Here is a 26,045-nt window from a genome sequence, read left to right on the forward strand (position 1 = left end):
TCCATTATGCTAAAAATTCCATATTTTATTAATATAATAACAATTATTTTTTTAAGTTTGTTTATGATATTTCAGTTTCTACCTAAATCCCTTGTGTATGTCTCAATCCTTATTTTGCTCTCTGTAAAATTTATTAAAAGTGAGCAATAATTAATGCATTTTGCTTCCTGGTTTGCTTTCTGAGTGAATTCTTCAATGTGATTGGCTGCTTAGCCTTCTTGATGACATCACTGTTGCTGGACGCTGGCGATCCCCTAGACTTGGCACCAGAATCAAATTAACATTGGGAAAGGTGAAATCGATGCCACAGAGATCGCAAGATCTTTGAGTGCAGCTTTCTTCGAGGTCGGTGGTGAGCGCCATCACTTCGCCGCTGACTGCAATATCCGGGCCAATGTCTATTTTGGGAACTGCTGTGAAAACATTAAGATAAACATCTCAAAATCTAACATCATCTATAAGAAAAGGATATCCTAATTAATAGATGTTCTACTTCTAACCTGTGGATGGGCTCTGTCTTTCTAATTCGTATTTCACATACTCCCGCCATTAGCTGTGTGTGTGTGTATATACACATGACCTGTTTTATACAGTAATGCTGTGTTGATTAACAACTGTGAAACACAACTGCCTAGGTTGACAAAAATACTGCCTCTTCTTGACTGTAATACCAACATAAGATACGGAGTAATTTACAAAGGGTTAGTTACTGTAAAGTTCTATATGGTTTATAGATGTGGGAAGAATCTATTTTGGGTCTCATACAAATGTAAACAGTCCAGACAAGCCTGATTTGTATCATAGTCCTGTTAAAAATTCATAACTAAATGAAATGGGTTCTTTTTGCATGTTGTACACTGAAATATATCAGGACAGCAGTGTTTCCTTTAACCCTTAAAATGCCAGGCAAGACATTGGTTGTGCCATTTGGCAGTGGACTTCAAAGATTTCTAAGTGGTGGGACCCCGGACACCGACCCCCCCCCCCACTCCCCAACCTTCCCACTCTCAATAAATATTAGCAAACTGCTAGAGTACCCTGTCTTAGCTTCTGAAAGACAAGCATCGCCATCCATAGGAAAACAGTGTTAATATAATACCTTTGCAGGGCAACTAGGGAAGGGCAATAAATGCTACCATTGCCAGCAATGCCCACATCCTGAGAATGAATTAAAAAAATATAGAAATCTGGTGACAGATGGACAGAAATCCGCTAAGCTCAGGGACCTCCTGTTAACTTCTGGCACATCCACTGGGATCAGGGACCCCAGTTTCAAAACCTATGCCATATTGAGTCCCTTTTCAATCAGTCTGGTAATTGCTGTCAACTGGTAGTTTGTCGTACTTATACCTGTGGATGGAGGTTGGGCTTCAAGTCCTGCTGAGGGACTTCGACTAATTGCTAAATACTAAACCCCCAAGCAGTGTTTTAATGAGTCACAATCATTGAGACATTAAACTGAAATTCTGATGGAGGATATGCATTTTAATGCATTTGCAACAAAGAGAGCTAACTCCAGGCGTTGTAACAAATATTTTCTCTGTCCTCCCTCCCAAAATAAAACTGAAGTAAATGATCTGTTAGTCTTATTTGACCCATTTTGCTAGTGGAAGCACACAATGTGCATCCTTTCTTAATTAAATCCTTATTTCAGACCTGTTATTAAGAGCTGGTGGAACTCTCTCTAAGTGTTCATTCCATTCTTGTAAGTTATTATGTTCCAGGTTTATTACTATCACAGATGTTCACTTTCTGCACGAAAATGGTTTAGTCCACTGTTACCAAGGATACAGGTCATTATCTCATGAAACCAGCACTGGCACCAGGGCTGTCTCAAGCTGCTTTTATGTGGAAATGATTTCACAACATCAAAACATTAAAATGGGGATTTATGAGGCCCTTATGCTCACTCCACCTTACTGGCATATGAAATTTCCAAAGCTGCTACGACTGACACAGTTTCCTTACGGTGCTCAATCATGCAGCATCTTAAGCAAGCATTTTATTGAAACGTTGATAGAGATTGTGGAGACGTGGATAGGTTTCAGAAAATACATTTTTAAAAATGTCTTTTCTCCTCTCCTGGGCAGTGTACTTACCAACTAAACCATTGTGGGGGGCGGGGTGAGGGTTGGGGGTGGGGGCAGCTGCAGAAGATAATTGTTTCCCTAAAAATGTTTCTAATTTAAAGTTTTGACCTTATTTTTGCAGAACAAATTCATAATTACAATTTTCAAACAAGGACTAAGACCATACAGAGACTGAATCTCAGGGCTTTGTACAGGGGGACTAGTGCTGAACTGAATCATGTTCACAATACAGGCACATACGTCACCTGTGTTCAGACTGCTGCTTGTGGATAATCTAGGATCCAGTTGCTTCCTACTGGGGAATTATTTTAAAACTTTCCTTAGATTATTATTAAATAAATGTTCAAAATCGAATCCTGCAGTATTTTTCTGATGCGACCTTTTAATAGTTTTTGTTAGTGAGTGTACTAGATGGTCAAGAAACCCCAGCTATGAAGAAGAAATCCAATGCTAAAAGCAACGGGCTTCTACTCCTGTCATTACTAGAGGGACCTCCTTGGTTGTGAATAGTAATAAAGGGAATTGAAAGATGTGCTCATTAATATCTCTGGATGAGAGTCTGTGTCCTCTGAACCATTTATACCTTCAGCCTCACAGAGATCACACAAAGGTCATGGCAGATTGACCCAAGATGAATGTAACTCTCCCCAGGGTTTGTACTGAGGACTGGCCTGATTCACTTTGTGCCCCAGGAGGTATTAAATTAGCAGCCCCAGTACATGCTCTTTGGTTGATCCTGTGGTAGATTCATATCGGGGCTGATGTGAATTTCCCACTTTGTGGTTTTAATCTGCATCAAGGTCAGAAGGTGGTAGCTTTTACTCCAATGTGCGATCAGAGTAAACTCTGTGGCATTTACACTTGGGTCTTTGAAGTGGAACAATGACAAATTTGCAATTATATAAATTTTTACAGCACTGGCACCTGTACTAGAGGACCAAGACATGTACGCTATAGAGGTAATAATGGGTAGCTACTGAGCTTGTTACCCTTTGCTATATGTACCTCCCAACGACACAGTGGGTTAGCATAATTCAAAGGTAATACTGGTGGATGTTATTGAAATTTCAGCAAGGTTTACTGATGAAAGCTTTTTCTTCATCACAAAGGGGTTTTCTCAGCAGCAATAACAGGATTGTAAGTTGTCGGTTTTCGGTAATCTTTGTGTCTGGAATTTTATTACTGGTATTAATTGACTTATAAATACATCCAATGTTAATGATGTAGTAATAAAATATGTAAGACCATAGAACTGGACAAATAACCTGTCGTCAACTTCAACCATACACAAGTTATATTTCTTATATGACTGATATCAAAGGATGTCACACAACTTAAATATTAACTGGGAATTAGACAAGCCTGAAAGTTTTGAGTTAGAATAACAACTGTGACTAATATTTGGTGTCTGGCCTTCAGGAGGTTTATGCTGGTCTCAGCTGAGCTATCGGGGAGGGATGGATAATTGATATTTCTTAGCAGGCCATGCTCTAGAGCGAGTTTAGTCATCTTCCATTAGGACTGTGTATTTGAGTTTCCCCCACAGAATGGGATCGATTTTAGGTAGCTGACTCGCAGAGTGCACTGGCCAACCAGCTGGCTGTTCCGGCAGCAAACAGGTCGCCCTGATTTTGAGGAAGGCGAGCTGCGGACGCCAGTCAGTGGTCCTGACGCAGCTTGGTGCTCTTTGGCCTCAAGAATGTCAGCCAGCTGGGACAGGGTGGCGAGGGTGGGGTGTGGCGGGGGTGGGGGGGGTGCGGGAGATGAGGGAAGGATGCGATACTGAGGTGGGGTGAGGTCGGCCTGGGTAATAACCTGCTGGAATGGATCTGCTGCCCGTTGTAGAACCCACTCGATTTTCATTCCGTTGACAACATTGGGATGAAAACCGGACAGGTTCTATAACAGGTGGGTGATCCTCTCCTCAGGTTACTGCTCAGGTTGTGAAGTTGAAAATGACCCCCAATGAAGATAGGAGAGAGTGGAGAAAAGTAACAGAAGAAGGAGGAAAAAAAACAATACAGCCTCTGATTTGAATTATATATCATAAACCAAAAACTGCTCGAAAAGTGCATGAGTCTGTAGAATTTAGCATTTGTCGCACTTGGATCTCATGTGGTTATTTATTTAGTTAGTAGTTCTTTTTTAAACCATTTACCTTTTGCTGGCAAAGAAACTGAAGGAAAATCATACACAGAGCCCTGAAATGGTGTCCATTTTAAAATGATTATAGAAATCTGCCCTCAGTGCAATTGTAGCACAATGTACACCTTAATAATCAGAATGCACACTCAGAAATGTAAGGTTGCTAGTGTAAGAAAATAAAACACTGTCACTGAAATAACGATATGCTGCTATTTACATTTGTGTGGAGCAAATATTTAAGCTGGGCTCTGTAGTTTGATCTTTATGATATGCTGCACAGATATTGATTCTATTCATATTGAGAGTGCACTAATAAATGTTTACTGTGACTCTAGCTTAAAGGTTGGGTCTCTCACAATTTCCTAGTTTTATAATAAAATTTGATGGTACCAGTTACCAGCGTGTACTGAATACGAATGAAGTGGGAAGAACTACACCTAGAGTACTGCATTTAATTTTGATCACCGAGGACACATGGAAACATTCAAGCCCTGAAATTCAGAGCAGAGGCATGAGACTACTTCCTGGAGTCAAAGGCCTGAGTTATGCGGAAATGCTGGAGCAACTTTGGATTTTCAGGCTTGAAAGATGACGACTGAGAGGTGAGCTCATGGAGCTGTATAATATAATAAGCGGGGAAGTAGAGGTAGATCTGAAAGGCTACTTCAAACTAAACCTTGGCATGAGGACAGATTGCAACTAGCGAAAGGCAAATTTAGGAGTGATTTCAAGAAGTTGAGTGATGAACATATGGAATGGACTTTTGGGTCGGGGCAGAAGAGGCAAAAAGCCTGGAATCATTTAAGTGACAGATGGATAGCGTGAGTTGGAGAGACTGTGCAGGGTCTTTCAGGATGGGTGGCCTTCCTCATCTGCATCAGTCTTGTGATAGTGATCTTCGACTAGAGGTTTGCAGGTAACATTGAATAACCTTAGCAATCCATTGTATCTTTTCAAAATGTTATTTACAGTACATGTAGTAGCGTTCTAGAGGTCAGTGTTAGGTCATTTTTATAAATGCACACTGGTCCAGCAATCATATTCAAAGAATGCTATATAGAATATTTCTACTGTGTGCATATCCACCACTGAATTCATGCATACAAATGAGAAATTAATATAATGTAAATAGGAACTATTACATCAAAATCTATTTTACGCTACCTAAGACTTCAAGCACTTTCATACAAACTTAATTTAACTGAGAGACATTTGCTTTTCAGGTAGATAGCATATTTTATGGTATGTTGCGTTACTCACCATGTCACTGATAAAGCCCATCTAGTGACTAATAACCAATTAATGACTGTCCTTTAAGGGGGGAGGGAAGAAAGTGGGCTACCTTTAGGGTCTGGACTCAGATCTGTTGCTGGAGATCCGGATTCTTCCCACTCTTCTCCAAAAAAACTCTGCTGGGCCTTAATATGTAGGATGGCCCTAGCTGGACAAGTTTTGGGAAGATGGTATGCTGAGTGGTTTTAGCTTACATAAACTCCTATGCAGACTTGGGGTCCCTAAGCCTTGGCAGTTCCCAACCAGTGTCTAATAAATTTTCTCCATTTAGATAAGTGGGCTGTGTCCCTATGAGGAGAGAGTACGCACTTCATATCATGGAAAAAGGATTTCTTTAGAGTTTCTGAAGCCAGTTTGATAATTGTGCATAACTTTACCCAGTTTTGGGAGTCACTGTGCCTGAGGGGCTCAACTTTTATACAAAGCCCCAAAGATAGACCAGCTCTCCAAATTTACATGGCTCCCTGAGGCACAATTATACACTCACACTTTCATGGCTTATGATGTTGGGATAAGAGAGTAGGCAGCCAATGGAGTTAAACTGGGCCTCCCTCCATTAGCTGTATTCACTTATGCTACTTTTGCACTGGCATTCATTAGTTCAGATTCTGGGAGAACAGTGGCTGTACATTCCAATGGCACAAGGGAGCCAGACTTTTAACAGTGCAAATTCAGGGACCTGGTTGGGTTTTTGAGCCTGCAATTGGGAGTTACAGATGCTGGGCTCTGATTTAGAAGAATATAAAAGCAGATTATGTGTGCAATACTGTACAATTTTGCCTTAAGTTATTTTTATACTATATAGTTCAGGCTATGGGAGAGAGACTTAAGTGCACCAATCTCCACATTTACACACACAAGTGGAGTTGGTCTGCATATGGACACACACCAGAATCCCAATGAACCTGCATATCTATGAGTGACTGCATCATGTAGGCCATTGTGCATATGTGAAGTAATGATGTTATGACGTCTGTAATCTCCAAGGATTAATGTCATGATTTTAGGCTACAGACGCACTGAATCCAACTCAGTGCAATTAGTGGCCAGTCTCAGGAGTCGGGAAAGCTGGGTATGCCGATCGGAACCTTTGCATCGGGAGCTGGTCACACCAACGTAATATAAACCACCTTACATTCTCACACAACACTCGGACAGTTACATTCTTACCTTCGTCAGAAGTAGATTTTGTGCAAACTGATTTTATTTGAATTTCAAGTTCAATGACTGGTTTCCAGATTAAAATCCAAATCGCCGTGAGCATTGCTAATATAAATATATTATCAACATAAAACACATGGGCCTAGAAATTCAGTTGGTAGCGCCAGCCGTTAGCGCCTTAAGAGGGCGATAAGTGGGGCGCGAAGCGGCTAGTGTCCGGGCGCGGCGCGATCTGCGCCTCTCACGAACTTGAGTGAACATTTAGCGGCGGCGCAAAACCGCAATGCCCGCTCAGCTGCGCGCGCAGATCCTGGCGTCATTTCATGGTGCAACGCCCTTGGTGCGCCCCGAACCGGAACTTCAGTGGCGCCCCCCTTCTTTCCGCCTGGTGCTCCCAGCGACTGGTTGAGTGGAACGGTTCCCAGTCGCTGTGGGGCTGGGGGGGTGCTATTTAAAGGGGGCTCTTCCTGCATTCTTTGTGGTAGCCATTTTGGACCACTCCTTCTGTGTGAGAGAGAGAGAGATTTGCAGAGAGACAAAGGGAGAGAGCTTTCTGCATTGAGTCAGCGCTCGCACAGGTACTTCTGGCTTCAGCCCAGAACTTTGCAATTGGATTGATTTTTCAGTGCCATAGCCTTGAGTGGCCACATATAATGGGGCTGCAATGGGTGGAAACGTTGGGTTTCTCCATTGCATTGAGAGGGCTCAGAGACGCCGAGAGAGAGTGCCAATCATGGCCAGATGGAGGAGGGCCAACAGGCGTCGGCACAGGAGGCCTTACCCTCCCAGGGTATACCGCCAGCAGTTCTCCTACCTCAACATGTCTGAGGAGCAGTGCATTCGGAGGCTTCGATTCAGAAGGGAGGTGGTCACTGAGATCTGCCACCGGCTTCAGAGAGATCTGCAGCCTCAGCTGAGGAGCAGGATGTCTCTGTCGGTGGCAGTGAAGGTGACAGTGGCTCTCAACATCTATGCCACCGGCTCCTTCCAATCCGCTACTGGGGACATTGCCAATGTCTCCCAGTTTGCGGTGCATTGCTGCATCCGCCAGGTCATGAATGCCCTCTTCAAAAGGAGACGTCAGTACATTTCCTACCCCATGACCCTGGACAAGCAGCAAGAGCGCGCAATGGGATTTGCAAGAATAGCGGGCTTCCCCATGGTCCAGGGCGCCATTGACTGCATGCATGTGGCTTTGCAGGCGCCTCTAGAGAATGCTGAGGATTACCGCAACCGGAAGGGGTTACATTCGTTGAATGTGCAGTTGGTGTGTGACCACAGGCAGCTCATACTAGCTGTCAATGCCCGCTTTCCAGGCAGCAGCCACGACGCCTTCATCCTGCGCCAGACTTCTGTGGCAGACATTTTTGAAGCCCCGGCTCACCCAGGAGGCTGGCTTCTCGGGGACAAGGGCTATCCTTTGTGCACCTGGCTGATGACCCCGCTCCATGCGCCCAGCACCCCTGCTGAAGAGCGATACAATGACAGCCATCAAGCGACCAGGAACATCATTGAGCACACAATCAGCGTGCTAAAGCAATGGTTCCGCTGTCTGGACCATTCTGGGGGAGCCCTTCAGTACTCGCCTGAGTGAGTCTCCCATTTCGTTGTAGTGTGCTGCATGCTGCACAACCTGGCTATCCTCAGGACTCAGCCACTGCCAGCAGACATTGGAGGACCACCAGAGGAGGAGGAGGAGGAGGAGCACCAAGACGGGAGGGAGGCACAAAGTGTAAGGGCCGTCCGTCAGCGGCTTATTGCAAGTCGGTTCTAGGCCCCCTCTCAGGGAATGGCTTGTGCCATTGAAAGAACATGAAGGGACCCGCTCCGCAAACCCTGAGCCGGTCAAGGCAACAAATAGTTCAAAGTGCAAACATGCACAATCTGAATAAAGACAATTATTTATTTAACAAACTCTGTGCCCTTCCCGCATGACAAACAAATACAGAGAAACCCCCCCAAAACAGTCAGACACATAACTGGCTCTCACAACCTGGAGACAATGAACAAAAGAGTTAAACAAAAATGACCATGATCCTCGGCCTTCACAAAAAAAAAGCACAGCATTTTGCCACACCTCCTACTTTTTGGCCTGCGAGGGTAATCTGCCTCACTTGTGAGATTGGCCCCTTCCCGCCCTGCAGCTCCTCCGCAATGGGACCCCAGTGGCTGCAGCAAGGCTGGGGGAAGGCTGCTGAGGGTCAGATAGTGAGTCGGCAGATGCCCTTGGGGGATGGCCTGGACCAGCTCTGGGCCTGGAGGGCCCGGCTGCTGACTGCTCCAATTCTGCTTGGGCGGCAGCAGTCTGTCCTACGGGTAGTGGCAGCTGCAGTGGAGGAGTGACAGTGTTGGCAATGCTGCCAACCTGACAGATCACAGGCGCTCCCTGGTCGGACGAGACACTGGCACTCGCACGGGGCAGCACTGAAGCATGCACAGCAATCTGCTGAAGCACAGACTGCTGGCCTGCAGCGGCGAGGGCCCCGGCGAATCCTGCCTGATCCAGCAAGGGTGGCAGCAGTTAATGCTCCTGTGGCCCTGATCTGTGTCTGCATCAGACCAGCCAGTGACTGCATAGCACGACTAAGCACTTGGCTGGAAGCCGCGTGTGCTGCACCAAAGTCCTGCAGACTCCTTGCCTGTGCTGCACCGAAGTCCTGCAGACTCCTTGCCTGTGCTGCACCGAGGTCCTGCAGACTCCTTGCCTGTGCTGCCCCGAAGTCCTGCAGACTCCTTGCCTGCGCTGCCCCGAATTGCTGTACACTCCTTGCCAGTGACTCTATGGAGTCAGGCATCCTTGCCACTGCAGCCATGAGCTCAGTGTGCCTGCGCTCCGCCTGGGCGCCCATTTCAGCAAGGAGCCGCACCTCCTCTGCGCTCACTGTAGCAGGGCTGGAGGCCACACTCTCCCTCTGGGGAGAAGGCCGCCGAGCTTCCCTACCGCACCCCCCCCGCGTTGCTGCAGCCCGCTAGGCCCCGGAGCTCCACCCTCCTCAGACCCTTCCCCCCTGCTCCCCTCCAGGGAAGACGTGTCCCCATCATGGCCATGGGCTGCCTCGGCTGAGGGTGGCACTGATGTTCCGGCTTCCTCTTCCTCCTCCTCACCTTCCGATTCACTCACAGTGGCAGCTTGAGGGCCCGCCTCCTCACCTGGCGAATCAGCATCTGAAAGCAGGGAGGTACAAGAGTTGCTTTATCGTGACGACAGGGTGGCAGCGAGGGAGGCATGAGTGCTGCAATGCACTGCATTGGTTCGATAGTGGCAAAGGATGCTGGTGTGAGGCACAAGTGGAAAGAGAGAGGTCAAAAAGGTGATGACCTTACCATTGCTGTCCAGAATGGGGTCGGCATCTCCAGTGGCAACGGGGCCAATCATCCGGCCTGCCATAATCCGTTCCACTCACTGCTCCAGATCGCTGAGGTCTTTAAGTTCAGGATGGCCTCCCCCAGTCCGTTGCTGCTGCATCCTATTGTGGGCCAGCTTGCCCTGCAAGAGAAAGGATGGGCTCTGAGTACAGTGTGAAGCCCTGATCTTGGCTGCACTGCCTCCCATGGTGGAATAGCCTTGACAGTGTGAAGCCCTGATCTTGGCTGCACTGCCTCCCACAGTCGAATAGCCCTGACAGTGTGAAGCCCTGTTCTTGGCTGCACTGCCTCCCATGGTCGAATAGCCCTGACAGTGTCAAGCCCTGATCTTGGCTGCACTGCCTCCCATGGTCGAATAGCCCTGACAGTGTCAAACCCTGATCTTGACTGCACTGCCTCCCATGGTCGAATAGCCCTGACAGTGTCAAGCCCTGATCTTGGAAGCACTGCCTCCCATGGTCGATTAGCCCTTACAGTGTGTAAAGTGGTGAATGTGCATGTGAGTTTCATGAGAGGCCCATAGGTGTTGGATGAGGGCTGGGCATTGGGGCTTTCAGGACCCTTTGGCCATAAAGTGAGGTGCACATGCAGGGATGAAGAGGATACTGGAAAGGGTACTCACCCTGACAACCCGAGTGAGGTCGTTGAACTTCTTCCTGCATTGCGTTGTGGTCCTGGGTACCATGCTGCTGGAGGTCACTCTGTGTGCCACCTCCCTCCAAGCTTTTCTATATTCGTTGGGCAGCGGCCTCCTGCCACTGTCAGGAAAGAGGATAGGTCGCCTGCACTCCACTGCGCCAACCAGAACCTTCAGGGCCCCCTCACTGAAGCGCTGCGGTCGCTCACTGCCCTTCTCCATGGTCGTAGGCGTAACGATGTCGCAGCAGGTCTGTCCAGGCCTAGAATCAGGGCTCCAATGTGCAGGGCGCGGCTGCAAGCCAAATCGACCCTCCACCTTTAAGAGGTGACCGGCGCCAGCGTGTCTGCCTGCAATTGCTAACTGGCCGCACCTGCGCTGAGCCCACCCTCGGTGGTAGCGTCTCAGCTCACCAGCTTAGCGCCTTAGGATAGTTGTGCACCGCCTGCGATGCAACTCAATTTTGCTGAAGTTGGCGCTAAGTTGCGCTGGGCGCTAAATTTAGCGCACGCTCGACTGTATCGCCCCAAACGTGGCGATACTGAATTTCTAGGCCATGGTTCTTGATTATACCTATTATACATTCACAGGTGATTTTGATGTTCAGGGTGGTGAGAGCAACTACTAGTTTTTTTTTCATTCATTCTCAGTACGTGGATATTGTTGTCAAGGCCAGTATTTATTGCCCATCCTTAGTTGCCCTTGAGAAGGTGGTGGTGGGTCTTCCTGAATTTCTGCAGTCCATGTGGTGAAGGTTCTCCCACAATTCTAGGTAGGGAGTTCCAAGATTTTGATCCAGCGATGATCAAGGAATGGCGATAAATGTCCAAGTCGGGTTGGTGTGTGACTTGGAGGGGAACTTGGAGGTGGTGGTGTTCCCATGCACCTGCTGCTCTTGCCCTTCTAGGTGGTGGAGGTCGTGGATTTGGGAGGTGCTGCTAAAGAAGCCTTGGCAAGTTGCTGCTGTGCAATTGTAGATAGTGCACACTGCAGCCACTGTACGCCAGTCGTGGAGGGAGTGGGTGTTTAAGTCGGTGTACAGGGTGCTGATCAAGTAGACTGCTTTGTCCTGGATGGTGTCAAGCTTCTTGAGTATGGTTGGACCTGCACCTATCCAGCCAAATGCAGAGTAATCCAACACACCCCTGACTTTGGTCTTGTAGGTGGTAGAGATACTTTGGGGAGTTAGGAGGTGAGCCACTCTCCACAGAATACCTGGCTCCTGACCTGCTCCAGTAGCCACGGCATTTATGTAGCTAGTCCTGTACAGTTTCTGGTCAATGGTAACCCTCAGGATGTTGATGGTGGGGATATTTGAATGGTATGCCAATTTTCTAAGAACATACAACCCAACAGTATAACCGGTGCAGTGGATCAAGGGGGAAATGGTAATAGTTTCCAGCTCAAGTCACTAAAACCTCTTTTTAAAAGCAAAAGTTATAGAAGAAGCTATAACAGAATTCTGTCAAAGCAATAAGCTCCTCTTTGTAAAATAATAAGCTGGATTGCTGCCAGGTCATAGCGAGCACTTTTTATTACTGCCAGGGTCTCACCTGCAGAGTTTAAGGCACATTATTAGAGAAACATAACTGACAGCAGACATGCAGTTCTCCCTCTGTTACTGCACTCCTAAGTATTAATAAAATCCAAAGTGTAGAGAATCAACATTATCGTAGAGCCGCAAAAATGTGGGTCTATGAATCTGTGCCTCTTGTGCAAGCTAAAGGCAGGGAGCCAGTCCCACATAGCTGCGCCCCTCTACAATCGGGACTCTGTAACATGAAATGTGCTCAGCATAACCTGAAGGCAAATCTAAACAGCGCACGGAGGTCACTCAGCTGAGTTCGGAGCAAAACCAAACTTCTTTAACCAGCAGAATGATTCTGTGTTCTCTGCATATTAGAGATGGGGAGTTCTCCCCGGTGTCCTGACCAATATTTACCCCTCAGCCAACACCACTAAAACAGATGATCTGGTAATTATCACATTGCTGTTTGTGGGACCTTGCTGTGTGCAAATTGACTTAAAATATACTTAATTGGCTGTAAAGTGCTTTGGGACGTCCTGAGGTTGTGAAAAATGCTATATAAATGCAAGTCTTTTTTTTCTTTTGAGTCAATTAAATAAAATATAATTTTACCATTTAGCACATACACCTGTTCATACATTGTAGTGGTTATTTTTCCTCTTCTTTTCTCTGCTTAATCTTTGTGAAGGCTGTGACTCAAACGTTGGGTTACTATTTGAAGGTGCATCTCCAGTACTTGTCCAAATGGCCATTCTTCATGTGTGAACCTAGGTAGAGTGTGTCCGGGTCAGTCAGGGTACTTGACTGGGAGGGATGGAGGACATCATATCTGAGCCCCATCGTTGTGGGACAACCACACACCTACACTTCCAATGGAAGTCACTGGGACATGGGCAGGAGCAGGGGCCTTAGCTACTTTTTCCCCTCCCCCAGTTTGGTGATGATGAGGCCAGTTGTGGTGCCTCTACTTCTGCCCTGGGTGAGATTGTTAAATCATTACAGAACAGACATTGCGCATGACACATTCCTAGTCTGCCTGACTCAGTATCACAAAGTGTGGTACTTTTTCTTCCCAAGCAGCAGGGATGGGGCGGGGCGGGGCGGGGCGAGGGGGGAAGGTACCTAACAGTCAAAATTTAGAAACAATTTCTCAAATTGAAATGTGAAGTTAGAATCATACAGAAGGAGGCCATTCGGCCCATGGTGTCTGTGCCAGCTCTTTGAAAGAATTATCCAAGTAGTCCCACTCAACTGCTCTTTCCCCACAGCCATGCAAATGTTTCCTTTTTAAGTATAGATCCACTTCCCTTTTGAAAGTTACTAGTGAATTCGCTTGCACCACTTTTTCAGGAAAATATTTAATTCTGGCTCCGTCTGCTGAGCAGTATTTCTGAAACGATCAAAATTTTGGATGACTAGTGCCAATCACTTTGGCTATATGGTGATGTCTTAGTGGCAACAGTTAACCACAAATTAGCATAGCTGTCACTTTTAGCATAGCTTTTTTTGATCTTTTAACTTGTTGACATAGACTAGACATTTTTGGACTTGTTAATAAATAACCCACAGCATTGCCAAGGTGAGAAGGAAAAGGTGAAACCTGAGCTCATTTGGCCGAGACCCTGTGGCATTGGGTATCACTGGAAGAATAAACCATGAGGTGTTTCTGTATAAATCCACAGAGAAGATTTAGAAATTCCAATATTCCCAGTGGGAATTTACAGCAATTGGGCCGCTTTAGATTGGAATGAGTTAAGAGGCTTTAATTAGCTAAATTCTGGTAAATCCCCAGCTATTCCTGCAATCTGTGCTGTCCTGGCCAGGCTACTTTATATACTGTTCAAATCATTTAATAGCTTTCTCCTGAGGCTCTTACCTATTTTTCAACTTGTCTGCTTTCTGCTATACTTAAGAGACGTGCGAGTGAAGAAGAAAACAATGTACTATTCAGTGCCTTTTAATGCACTGTTTTTTTTTGGTTTAGAGAGTATTGTACCTTGTACAATTTCTCCCCTCACTTATCTCCCTTCCCAAGGCTGTACGTCTCCTGTGTCAAAGAGAGCAGGGCACCATCCACCTTCATGCCATCAGTGCTGCTTTTGTCTGACTGCCAGGAAGAGCATGAGATTAGCCTCGTGCAGAATTACCATCGAATTTCACTCCCTCTTGTGGAAAGACGCCTGGCCGCTCTTGACATCTCCTTGGAGTAACACAAGGACTCTGTGGAATGGGAGATTAAACCTGACCTTTGCCTCCATCCCATGCCATGCATTTATCCCACAATTCATTGCATCTTATTACTCCATCCCAGTATTCCATCCAGATCTGAGCATATCTGTTGCATAACTGGTTTAGTCATTCATCTCCAGATCTGGCCTGACCACATCAAGTGCTATCAGACCTCACTCTCCAAAAACTCCCACTACACCAGGATCATCCTGGAGAACAATGATAATCCCTGGCTTCTTTGCTCTATACCAACCATGCCCTTAAGTCCCTCTCCCCTGCACCCTACCACCCTCACCTCCAACAACAAGTGCAAGGAGCTCATGAATGCAAAACCATCCATTTATCTGCCTCTGCCATTTCCGCCCCCTCCCTCCCCCCCACCCCTTACAAGCCTCCCTCCAGGCTCCTTGCTGCGCTAGCCCTGAACCCATGTCTTTTTCTAGTTTTTCTCCTATCTCCCTCATGTCTTCTCCAACCTTATTCTGCCCTTCCGGACCCTATTCCCACAAAACTGTTGGCCATCCAAATTTCCTTCCTGGAATCCATGCTAGTTGACATTGTGAATGGTTCCCTCTCCTCAGGTCCTGTCCCCCTCAATTTCAAAATAACCAACATTAACCCCCACAAAATACCCATTCCTTGGTCCTTCTATCCTTGACAACCACCCTTTCCTCTCAAGTCCTTGTATGTGTTGTCCCCCTACTCAAATCTGTGCCCACCTAATCTGCAATTCCCTATTTGAGTTTCTCCAATCAGGTTTCCATCCTTACCACAGCATTGAAATGACCCTAACCAAAGTCAGAATTTATTCTGACCACGTGCACTATCCCTCCTCATCCTCCTTGACCTTGCTGCAGCCCTTGACACATCTTTTCCCTGTCCATCTCAATGGGACTACCCTTGCTTTGTTCCACTCTTACCTATAAGATCGTAGCTAGAGCATCTCCAACAATGGCTTCTCTTCCTGCCTCTGAAATTTTACCTCAGGAGTCCCCCAAGGAATTATTCATGGCTCTCTCCTCTTCCTCGTCTACATGCTGCCCCTTGGTGACATCATCCGCAGACGTGGGGTGACAACACCCAGCTCCATCTCTGCACTGCCTCTCTCGACCTCTCCACTGCCTGTGTTGTCAGACTGCTTGTCCACCATCCAGTATTGTATGGTTAAACATTGAGAAGAATGAAACCACTGTCTTCGACCCCACCACAAATTCTATAGAGTTGCCACTGATTCCATATACTTCCTCAGCCACTACCACATGCTGAACAAGTCAGTTCGCAACTTTGACATGTTATTTGATCCCGAGATGAGTTTCTGACCCTATATCCTCTCCATCGCTAAGACAGCCTACTTTACCTCCATAACATTGCATGCTTCTGCCCTTACTTCAGCCCATCTCTGGTGAAACTTCCATCAAGGCTTCTAGACTTGACTAGTCCAATGCTCTCCTGGAAAAATTTCCTTTTTCCACATTCCATAAATTTAAGTGCATCCAAAACTCTGCTGCTCACGTCCTATCCTGCACCAAGTCCCACTCACCCATCACCTGTCTTCACTGACCTACATTGGTTCCGAGTCCCCAACATCTCAAATTTAAAATCCTCATCCTCATATTTAAAGCTTTTCCCCTTCCTATCTCTGTAACCTATCCCACAAACTCTCCATTCCTCTGATTCTGGCCTCTTGTGCATCCACCCTCCCTTTACCCCACAATTGCCTTCAGCTGCTTAGTCCTCACTTTCTGGTATTCCCTTCCTAAACTTCTCTGCCACTCCTCCTTTAAGGCTCTCCTTAAAACCCACCTTTTTGTTGAAGCTGTTGGACACCCCTTCTAATATCTCCTTCTTTGGCTTGGCATCCATTTTATTCTGATAGTGCCTCTTTGAAGTGCCTTGGGACATTTTTCTTTGTTAAAGGCACTTTATAAATACAAGTTATTGTCGTTAAATTAAGACTGCAAGAAGACTGCTGGGAATCTTAATTTCATTGGTATCCCGTGGTTCAGCCAACAGAAACACAGGGTGAGGGAGAAGAAAAGCAATTTTTCCCCTGATGTGGTACCCTGCTGGTTGAGAACTGTGGCAACTCACCTCCTTAGGTGGATTCTAATGTCAGCTATCGCAGGGACTCCTGGGAGTCAAACATAGAACCGCAGGATGTGAACCAAACAGCTTTGCTGCATTACCAGGCTGTCTAATAATTTAAAAGTCTTTTGGGCAATAACTCTTGGTGGAAAGTAAATGAATATGGAGTGGGGGCTGCGTTTGCAGACTTTGAGCTTAGCAATGGAATGAAACCTGACCCATAGGCACGTAATGTAAGTCAACACTAGGAGATGGAAGCGATTTAAAGGTATAACAGAGTGAATGTTCAGTATAATGACTGCAGGCTGTTAGAAGTGATCTGTTTCTAATTATTGTAAATTGTTACTATATTCTTTAAAACAGCTGTGGTTCCCTTTTTCATTGTTAATCAGTAAGGGGAAAAAAAACATTTCAAATCTTCTGTGGTTCCGATAAGGTAAACAACTGTTTTAAAGAGATGAAACGGTTAATGTGATAACTACTCATTTACAAACTGTGACACCAGTAATATCTCAGGTGCTTCCTTCACAACATTGGTTTAGTTTTCATTGTTCTTCCTGTCTCTGCTCTTCTCCTGAAGGCACATAAGACTGTGGTTCCACAAGAAGTGGCAGATCTAGTACCTTAAGGAAATGGATATTCCTTATGTGTAAATCTAGACAGCAAGTTTCAGCAAGCTATTTGACTGTGGGGAGCATTACAATTACCCTGGTTTTACCTAATCTCTCTCTTTCTTACTCTCTCACTGTCTCGCTCACTCACTCATTCTTATATTTAATATAAGGCTCCTCTGACATGCAGTGATAAGGAGACAGCTTGAGGTTTTCATTCACTGTGAACTGTTCACCTGAACATTATGGTGTGAATGAATGTCATTCAAAAGAACATGCACACACATAAAAAACAGATTACTGCAAATGTGATTGACACACGTTGATCCATTAATCGATTATTCATTTATAACTATAATAACTATGTGCTTTTACTGGTTCTTCGCTTGTACTTGTCTCTCCACTTAAATTACAGTGCAGATTTTATCTTTTACTTTTGCTTAATTTCTTTTCTTAAATGTCTAAATTGCAATTATTTTTGTCCCATTTTTCTCTCCTATTACTTTTCTCCCCTATGACTTATATTGCGATCTGAATCAACCAACACTGGCAGCCGTTCAGTACTTCACTCAAGTGTCTATTCCTTAGATGTGAGTCTGAACAATGAGTTTAGAGTCCAAAAATCTACCTATTTCAGCCTTGAATGTACTCAATGATTCAGCATCCACAGCCCTTTGGGGTAGAGAATCCCAAATATTTACAGCCCTCTGAGTGAAGAAATTCCTCCTCCTCTCAGTCTTAAATGGCTGACGCCTTATTCTGAGACTATGTCCGATAGTTCTAGATTCTGCAGCCAGGGGAAACAACCACTCAGCATCTACCCTGTCAGAATCCCCATCAGAATCTTATATGTTTCAATGAGATCACCTCTCATTCTTCTAAACTCCAGAAAGTATAAGCCCAATCTACTCAATCTTTCCTCATAGGCAAACCCACTCATCCCAGGAATCAATCTAGTGAACCTTTGTTGAACCACTTCCAAGGCAAGTATATCCTTCCTCAGATAACAAGATCAAAACTGTGCACAGAAGATAATGGGGGGAGGGGAATTTTTCGGGGGGTCAGCAGGAGCATTTGGTGGCGGGTCGGGAACCCACTGTCAACCTACTGCCACACAACTTTCCCAGATGTCGGGACTGTCAGGACTGAACAGATCTGACACGCAGCAGCGGGAGAGGCAATTTAGGTCATTATGACCTTGTTAAGAGCCACTTCAAAAGTATTTTGAGCTCACCTTTAAATTTTAAGAGGTCACCCACAGGGCCCACGCTGCTCGGGAATCATGTCAGGTAAGGAGGTCGGGAATTGTGTGACCATGAAATGATCGCTTTACTTGACAGTTGAAAATGTGCTATAAAAGCTCCCATCTCACAGGTGTTCACTTTCCAATCTCAGAAGCTGTTACTTACTACATTTGGAAGACAGATTGAGCTTTCTGCAGGTGGCAAGTGTTTGAAGTAAACTCTGTATCCAGTGAAACCTCATTGGAACAACCTCTCTCACCATTGACAGATCGCTTCTGTCATCTCAACTTCACCTGCCATCTATTACATCAGCATCGGTGCCCTTGAAACTATCTCACCTTGGTCCTCAGAATCCCACCATGATCAGGCACACCAGCAGCACCAACAACAATACCAACCTTCTCCGCAATCAACTGATGCTGCACAGGACAGAGGGCATCAGCACCCAACCACATTGTTGCTGGGAGGCCAGCGATGGCCTCACCATGGCCAGATTTACTTCACTTGATGCTATACACCCTGGCTGCCACATGATGCGCCAGTTTGGCACTACAGCACACCAACACTATAAAACACCCCTACAATGCCCAAGCCATTCCTTTCACACTCATCAGCATTGCGGGGGGTACCGTTATGTCTCACCATTCACTGCAACTCACTAAGCCACTTCCAAAGGTGCACACAAATTTGTCCAAGAAGGCAAAGTGTTGAAAATAAAGATTTCAATGTTTGACAGCACATTACCAGAAACTTCACATGAACATTGGCTAAAACACACAAGTGTGTTAGTTGGTATGATTTGTCTAGGATGAGGGTGAGAGTGAGGAGTGGCTAGTGAGATGGAGAAGTGATAATGCAGATAGAGAGGGTTGGGTGGAGTGCAAGGTAGGTTGATGTGAGTAAGGATGTGCAGGAGTAGGATTGGGTAGGCAGAGTGATGGGGATGTGATGAGTGGCACAGCAGGATGAGGTTGAGTGTGGCTTTGCAGTAACATTTTGTGATCTATTGAGATCATTGAAGGGTTTGCGCCACTGCAGCCTGGTCCTCCTAACGACATCCCTGCTTGTGCCCTCTTGTGCAATGTGCAACCAGGCTGTTTTGATCTCCTGGGGAGGTCTCTTCCACCCATGGGAAGGGAAGAGAACCTCCCTGCATGCTGTGACTCCCTTCATAAGGAGCGAGTCATGGGAGAGCCTGGGTGCAGCCGTGCACTTTTGTGCAGTGCTTGTCAGTGTTTGCAGCACCTCAATGCTGTAGAACGCTGACAGCGCAAATGTCAAAGTATATTTGCGCATAGTCCCTTGAAGGAAACTGGCTGATGACGCGTCATCAAATTACATCATCAGACCCGCTTCCTGCAATTGGCCGGGAAACGCGCTGGGCGGGCTTAACAAGTTCAATCACGGTAAAATCATTCTACAGAGCAGGATGGAGCCAGCAGCGAGGTCGGGATCTGCCACCGACCCCGGCTGCACTGGACCTGCCGAGGTTGGGGAAATCGTGACCAAGGAGACCAAAATTGTGCAGGAGTGATCAGAACCAGGAGCTTGTGTTGCTTTTTTCCCTTCCCTAACTCAGCAGTGCTGAGCCCAAATATAATGCCTCAACTATTGTCCCAGCTGAGATCGTCGCAAAGCAATGACTGGGTCCTTCTAGTCTGTAATGGTTTAATATCAAACTACGTGGTACTTTTACAAACTAAGCCATTGGGAGGGATTTTTTATGATTTTGATTGAATTTTATGATCATCAAAGTGGGAAGCTGGCAAATTGCACAGTCTCTGTATCAGACACTTTTAACTGAGGTATATCCTGGGCTGCTAGATGCTGTGGCACCTCAAGAGCAATTTTTGTACAATTCAAACCTAATTCTGTGGCAACACTTTGTAGATTCTCCAGCAGGTCATCAGGGGCACAGAGGGGTATTTGCCCACCAGAAGCACAAAGAGGACCCACGGTTTTCAGGAGAACAGAGAAGGCACCCGACTGTCAGGAGCATGGAGAGGGTGCCCAACAGTCAGGTGCACAGAAAGAGTGCATGGCAGCTCAGGGCACGGTAAGGGTACATGGTAGCCAAGTGTACAGAGAAGACCTGTGGCTCTTGGGCACAATAGAGGGTAGAGACTGCCTGGATTACCTAGAGGACAGAAATTATTGATGCAGAAGGCACAGTCACTTTAAGTGCCCAATATCTGGTAGCTACATGTGGTGGATCTTTCCAGAACAAGGAAGTCTTCATAAGGATGTAGTGATTATTTTGCTGATGGGCTTTGTGCAGTTAATTCATTCTCTTGGGTTTTTTCCAGTTCTTTTCCTGTTCTCTGGTTGCTGTGACTAAGATTCACTCTGTGCTCAGCTCTTGCTTACTGTTCTTGCCAACTGTAATTGTGATGCAGACAATAACTGCTCTTGCTGATGTATATGTGCCAGCATAGTTGGCAAGCACACACTTTGCAAGTGCAGATACAGCCCATGTCACAAGTACAATCAGCAGCAGCGGAAAACAGAGTGAATCCCAGTCACAGCACAGCCAGAGTGCAGATATAAAACCGCAGAGCAGGCATTCCAGGACGAATTTTGCAGCTGGAGAAGGCTCGTGGCTCCGAGTATATGACCGGTTGGATTTAGGATAAAACTGCCTCTGAACTGTTCTTTATTCCTAATCCCAGAACAACACTTCTGCTGCCCAGAGTTACACATACATTCTTTACACCTGTCATTCTTAAACTCTCTTGGTGACACTAACCAACCACGGTCTACTCCTCTTAATTCAAAGTTGCTGATTTCAAATACTTTATTTAGCACGAAATTCCCAGATTGCTATGTTTACATTGCTTAATTCTAATTATTATATAAGTCAAATGTTTTTAGTACAATAAACAACTTTGACATTTTGCAATTAAGTTGTGTTGTTGAATGATGGCCAGATTTGTGCTGTGTACACATGTCTTCTAGGAAATGAAGTTTGGTTGCACAAATTAATTTAATGAAGGCTCTTTTTATTTGCCTGAGTAGAGACTTTGCTCCAAACAGACGGGTTGGATTTGAATCCACATTCTGGAAGCAAAAGTTCAAACTAATTTCTTAATTTATTTTATACGGAATCTCATAGCTATGTAAGTGTCCTGCGGAAAGTTAGCTGCCAGACAGAATTAAGGCGTCATCAAACGAAAATGATAGCTGTGTACTCATGTAAATGTATCGACAGCTATAACTGGACTCATCAGTTTCTGCTCTCCACAATATAAATGGAGTTAGAAAGTTTACTTTCTGAACTGCTTATTCCTTTGTGTGAAGCCAACTGGTTGACTTCTTTAAATCTCATTCTTTTCCTCAGCTCCCTGCAGAGCTCAAAGACCTAGCTAAATTGCTGAGTTGAACTGGATGAGATGGAGGCAGCTGGAGATTGCCCCACAGATTTGTATGTTGCTCATTTACCTACATTCTCCCTGTTGCTTAAAGCATATGAGGAGATGTGTGATAAGGGAATGATGGTGGGTTTCATGCTGCCTTTATTTAATTAACCCTTTCAAAACTACTGTAGACTTTGTAAAACAGAATACAAAATCCAGGAAGTATTTAACATTCTCTTCGAAATATACCTTGAAGACATTATTCTTTATGATTCTATAATTTTATTTTATAATATTTACAGTTAGAAATTTACAGAAAGCAATTTTATTTTGCAGGTGTCTTATCTGATCAAAACATGTGCCCTTTTAGAGGCTACGAAAATCTTTCAGTGTAACGGTGTAATTCCTAAATAAGGACAGGACTGTGCTTGATTCCATGAGCTACAGATTGATCTCTTTCCTCAGCTGTGACTGAAATTTTAGTTGGGACCCAACAATTAGATTACAGAGCATCTCACACCCTCTCAATACTCTCAACAGGTAAGTTTTATTAAAGTCCAGTGTTTTTACAGAAAATAAAACAAGTTTCCCAACAATTATTACAGTCCTTGATCCAGAACAGTCCTATTTGTTTGGTGTGGAGTGCAGTTTTGGTTCCTACTCTCTGGAATTCCAGCATGGATCCATCTTTTTTGATGGGTGAATATCAATGTTCCCCCTAATTTTTTTTTGGCTGCGCAGTCCCTTTAACGGGCTGCACGGCCCATTCAAAATTTCACGCATGCACGAAATCTCTGATTTGAAAAGCCGATCCCGGGCTGTGCGGAACCCCCAGTCGGCTGCATGGCCGTGCATCTTAACAGGAATGTTGGTGAGTACCCTCTATTCCTGCTAAAGACCAAGGGGGTTATTTTGATGAAAGGGTGCTAAACGGGTGCTGTGCTAATAAGACATGCCTGTTTGAAAGTCTGGTTTTAGCACGTAATTTTGGTCCTAATTGCGGATTAACATAATTTGAATTTGCTTGAATGTGCTAAAACAGACACCTGCTGGATCAAGCGCTGATTAGATGCAATTTTCGTGGAGTGGTATATGTGGGCTCCACGCACCCACTTCCACTGAAGGTGTGGAGTGTGCTGGCTGACGCACAGTGACAGGTTTTAGGATGGGTCAGGGGCCGTGAAAGGGTACACAGGATCTTGGACATGGCACTGGAGGTCCTGGTGGAGGAGGTCCAGAGGAGGAGGAATGTCCTGTACCTGCAGGGGGGGAAGGAGTCCATCTTGCACTCCTGTCCTTCTCTCTTGCAGCAGCTGGTGCTGCACCGCCTGGCCTCATGTCCTCCTTCCATTCCTCCTGCAGACCAAGAGGGACTAGCAAGCAATTTAAGCCCCTTAATGATCATCTGGGCAGCTGTTCTTAACACAAGTTTCAACTCCTTTACCAAGATGTCATCTTGTGCTAAATGTGGGCTAAACCATCTTTCATCTCGAGACCCCAGAGACCCCATTTTGGCCACCTCTGAGGCTCTTTCGCACCTGAAGGAGCCATCATAAATTGCCCCCCAAGCCTCCAATTTTAATCCCCCCCCCCCACCACCACCACCCCGGTGACTCATCTCATGGAAGATCCTCCTTCCAGCACCTCGGAAACAAAAGAAGCCATAAGGGAATGCATTCCTCCTTTAAAAAGGTGCATTCCCAATTTAAAGATGCCTCTCGTTGAAGTGGCCGGGTTTCCTGCCGGATTAGCCAACTCAATGGGAAACTCGCTGGTGAGATTATAATGAGGCCTGGGAGTTAAAATACCCGGGTCTATTTTCAGCTATTTTCAGAATGTAGAAGACATTCTTTGTTTTATTAACAACGCCGAATCCTCATTTCTCATCACTATCTCTGGACTTACTGAATTCCTATTGTGGCCTCCTGGGGAAAATCAGTGCTGATCGAATTGTTGGTTTAGCTGTACGGGCCAGTGGTGAAAACATTTCTATTTCACTGAGCTGAAGATGGGTTTAAATATCTTGGCATGTTATATCAGCCAGACCTAATGGAAACAATTTGCACTAACATGGATGAAATACCAGTCAAGATTGAAACCTGTCTAGCCAGCTGCTCACCTCTAGCACTTATAGCACGAGCAGGGTAGACTGTATTAAAAAGTTTATTGCTCCACAGATCAATTGTATTCCTAATATTCTGCTTTTCTTTATTCCCTGGAGTGATAAAAAAAAATGAATTCACTTCTATGTGACTTTGAAGAAGAAACCACCGTGAATGGGGACTAAGTATCATGCCCAGGTTACAGGTCAGACAGTAACTCTTAGTTAATAGTAATTGAATCTCAGGCGATCTGGCATTATAGCCTATGTTTTACGCCATGGGAGGTGGAAGATAACCTCCTCCACTTGATAAAAGGGGAAGGGATCAAGGCCTAAACCCCACAATTTATCCAAGGGGTACAGTATGCATAGTGGAAGCCAGTCTTGAAGATAAGGAGGTTTAAATAGGCATCAGAACACTTTATCATCCTACATTCTTTATAGCAAACTCTTTCAGATTGCACAATGCAGTTAGTTCAGTGATGGTGCTGACTGAAGATGCCAGCAAGATATGTAATATTGTGCAGATAGTATACATTTATGAAATGTTATGCTAATTTACCAGTAATTTAAATGAAACCCCACTAATAGTGAGTAGGTCTGTTGCTAGTGGGACAGCCTGGCACACTCTGTATTAAGTGCTGTGTGGTGTGGACCATTGATGTAGTGGCAGTTTTAGAAATAGGTATACTGTACATCATGCAGGGGATTTATTTTATGCTCTGAACTGCTGCTATGAATGGCTAATGAGGGTTCTGGCAGGAAATTGCGATGGATTAGTAGTGGTTGCGCCGGGTGGGCATTAGGACCTCCCTGTCACAATCCCAGCAATAGAGCATAGTCCCGGCCGTTTGTCTGCTATTTTAAAGCAGGCGTTAACCCGCTTATTTTAAGCACGTTAACATTTCTATTAAAACAGGAGACAAAAGAAAGTAATGCGAATGTGTTACGAATTAATCAGTCAATATCACTGTATTGTATGTACCTTTAAGAGAGAACTACTTTTACAGCTCCTGTATACTGTAGTACCGGCAGTGACCACACCTGTATATAAGCCTTGAGCATGCCTCTGTACCCCCAGTCTTGAGACTACCCTACTCCAGTAAATACCTGTTGATTGTTAAGTTACAGCATCCGTGTAGTTATTGAAAAACATCATACTCTCAGAATCACGTTTCTAACAGTGGCAACGAGTGTCGATTCGAATCTACCTGCAACTCTGCATTTCCCTTCGAGGATTCGCTCCGGGAGGGCGGTGGAAGAAAGTCGAGGCCAGAAACATGGGCGTCGACCACGAGCAACCGCCCAGTCGTCCGGCAGAGAGTGAACATCGCAGGGGAGGCTGTTGAGAGCCGGGCTTGGTTCCCCAGCCACGACGATCAGCAACAGACTGACGACAGGTACAGCGCAGACCCTTCCCGGACAGCGGCGGCTGGAGCCGACCGACGGCAGAGAAAAAGCCGAGCAGCGTCGACGGGGTAAGATAGAGGGTGAAGCGCACAGGGCGCAGCCGGGGGTTGAAAACCGAGCGGCGTCGAGGAAAAACAAAACGGAGAGAGAGAGGGTAAAGCAGCAGCCGGGTTCAGGACCGAGCGGCGGAAACGGGAAAGGCGCACAGAAAAAAAACGCGCAGAGCACAGCCAGGGCTCAAGGGCTGAACAGTGTCCGCGGGGAGAAGAAGGGAGAGCGCGGGAGACGCCATTGAGCCGCGGAGAAGAAGGAATAGCGCGGGAGACGCCATTTTTAGAAGCCGCAGCGTAGAAGAAGGGCGAGCGCGGGAAGAAAGGAAAGCGCGGGAGACGCCATTTTTTGCCAGCGGAGAAGAAGGGAAAGTGCGGGAGGCGCCATTTTTGACAGTTAAATCACACCCAGGGATGCCGAAGAGTGGCAGTATCTCTACGTTCGACAATGAAGTCGAAGATTGGGCGACATATGTGGAACGTATTGAGGTGTACTGCAGGGCGAATGAAGTGCCAGATGCTAGGAAAGCAATGGTTTTGTTAAATTCCATGGGTGCAAAAACTTATGGGTTACTGCGAAACCTAATAACCCCAGAGAAACCTGTGAATAAGAATTTCGAAAGCATAGTAGAAATCCTACAGGACCACTTAAACCCCACACCACTGCTGATAGCAGAACGATTTATGTTCCATAAAAGGAATCAACACAAAGATGAAAGCAATGCTGAGTACTTAACGGAAC

This window comes from Somniosus microcephalus, chromosome 11 (genome assembly GCF_052327205.1).
Source record: "Somniosus microcephalus isolate GS21.2 chromosome 11, FLI_Smic_1.0, whole genome shotgun sequence".
Classification (NCBI taxonomy): Eukaryota; Metazoa; Chordata; class Chondrichthyes; order Squaliformes; family Somniosidae; genus Somniosus; species Somniosus microcephalus.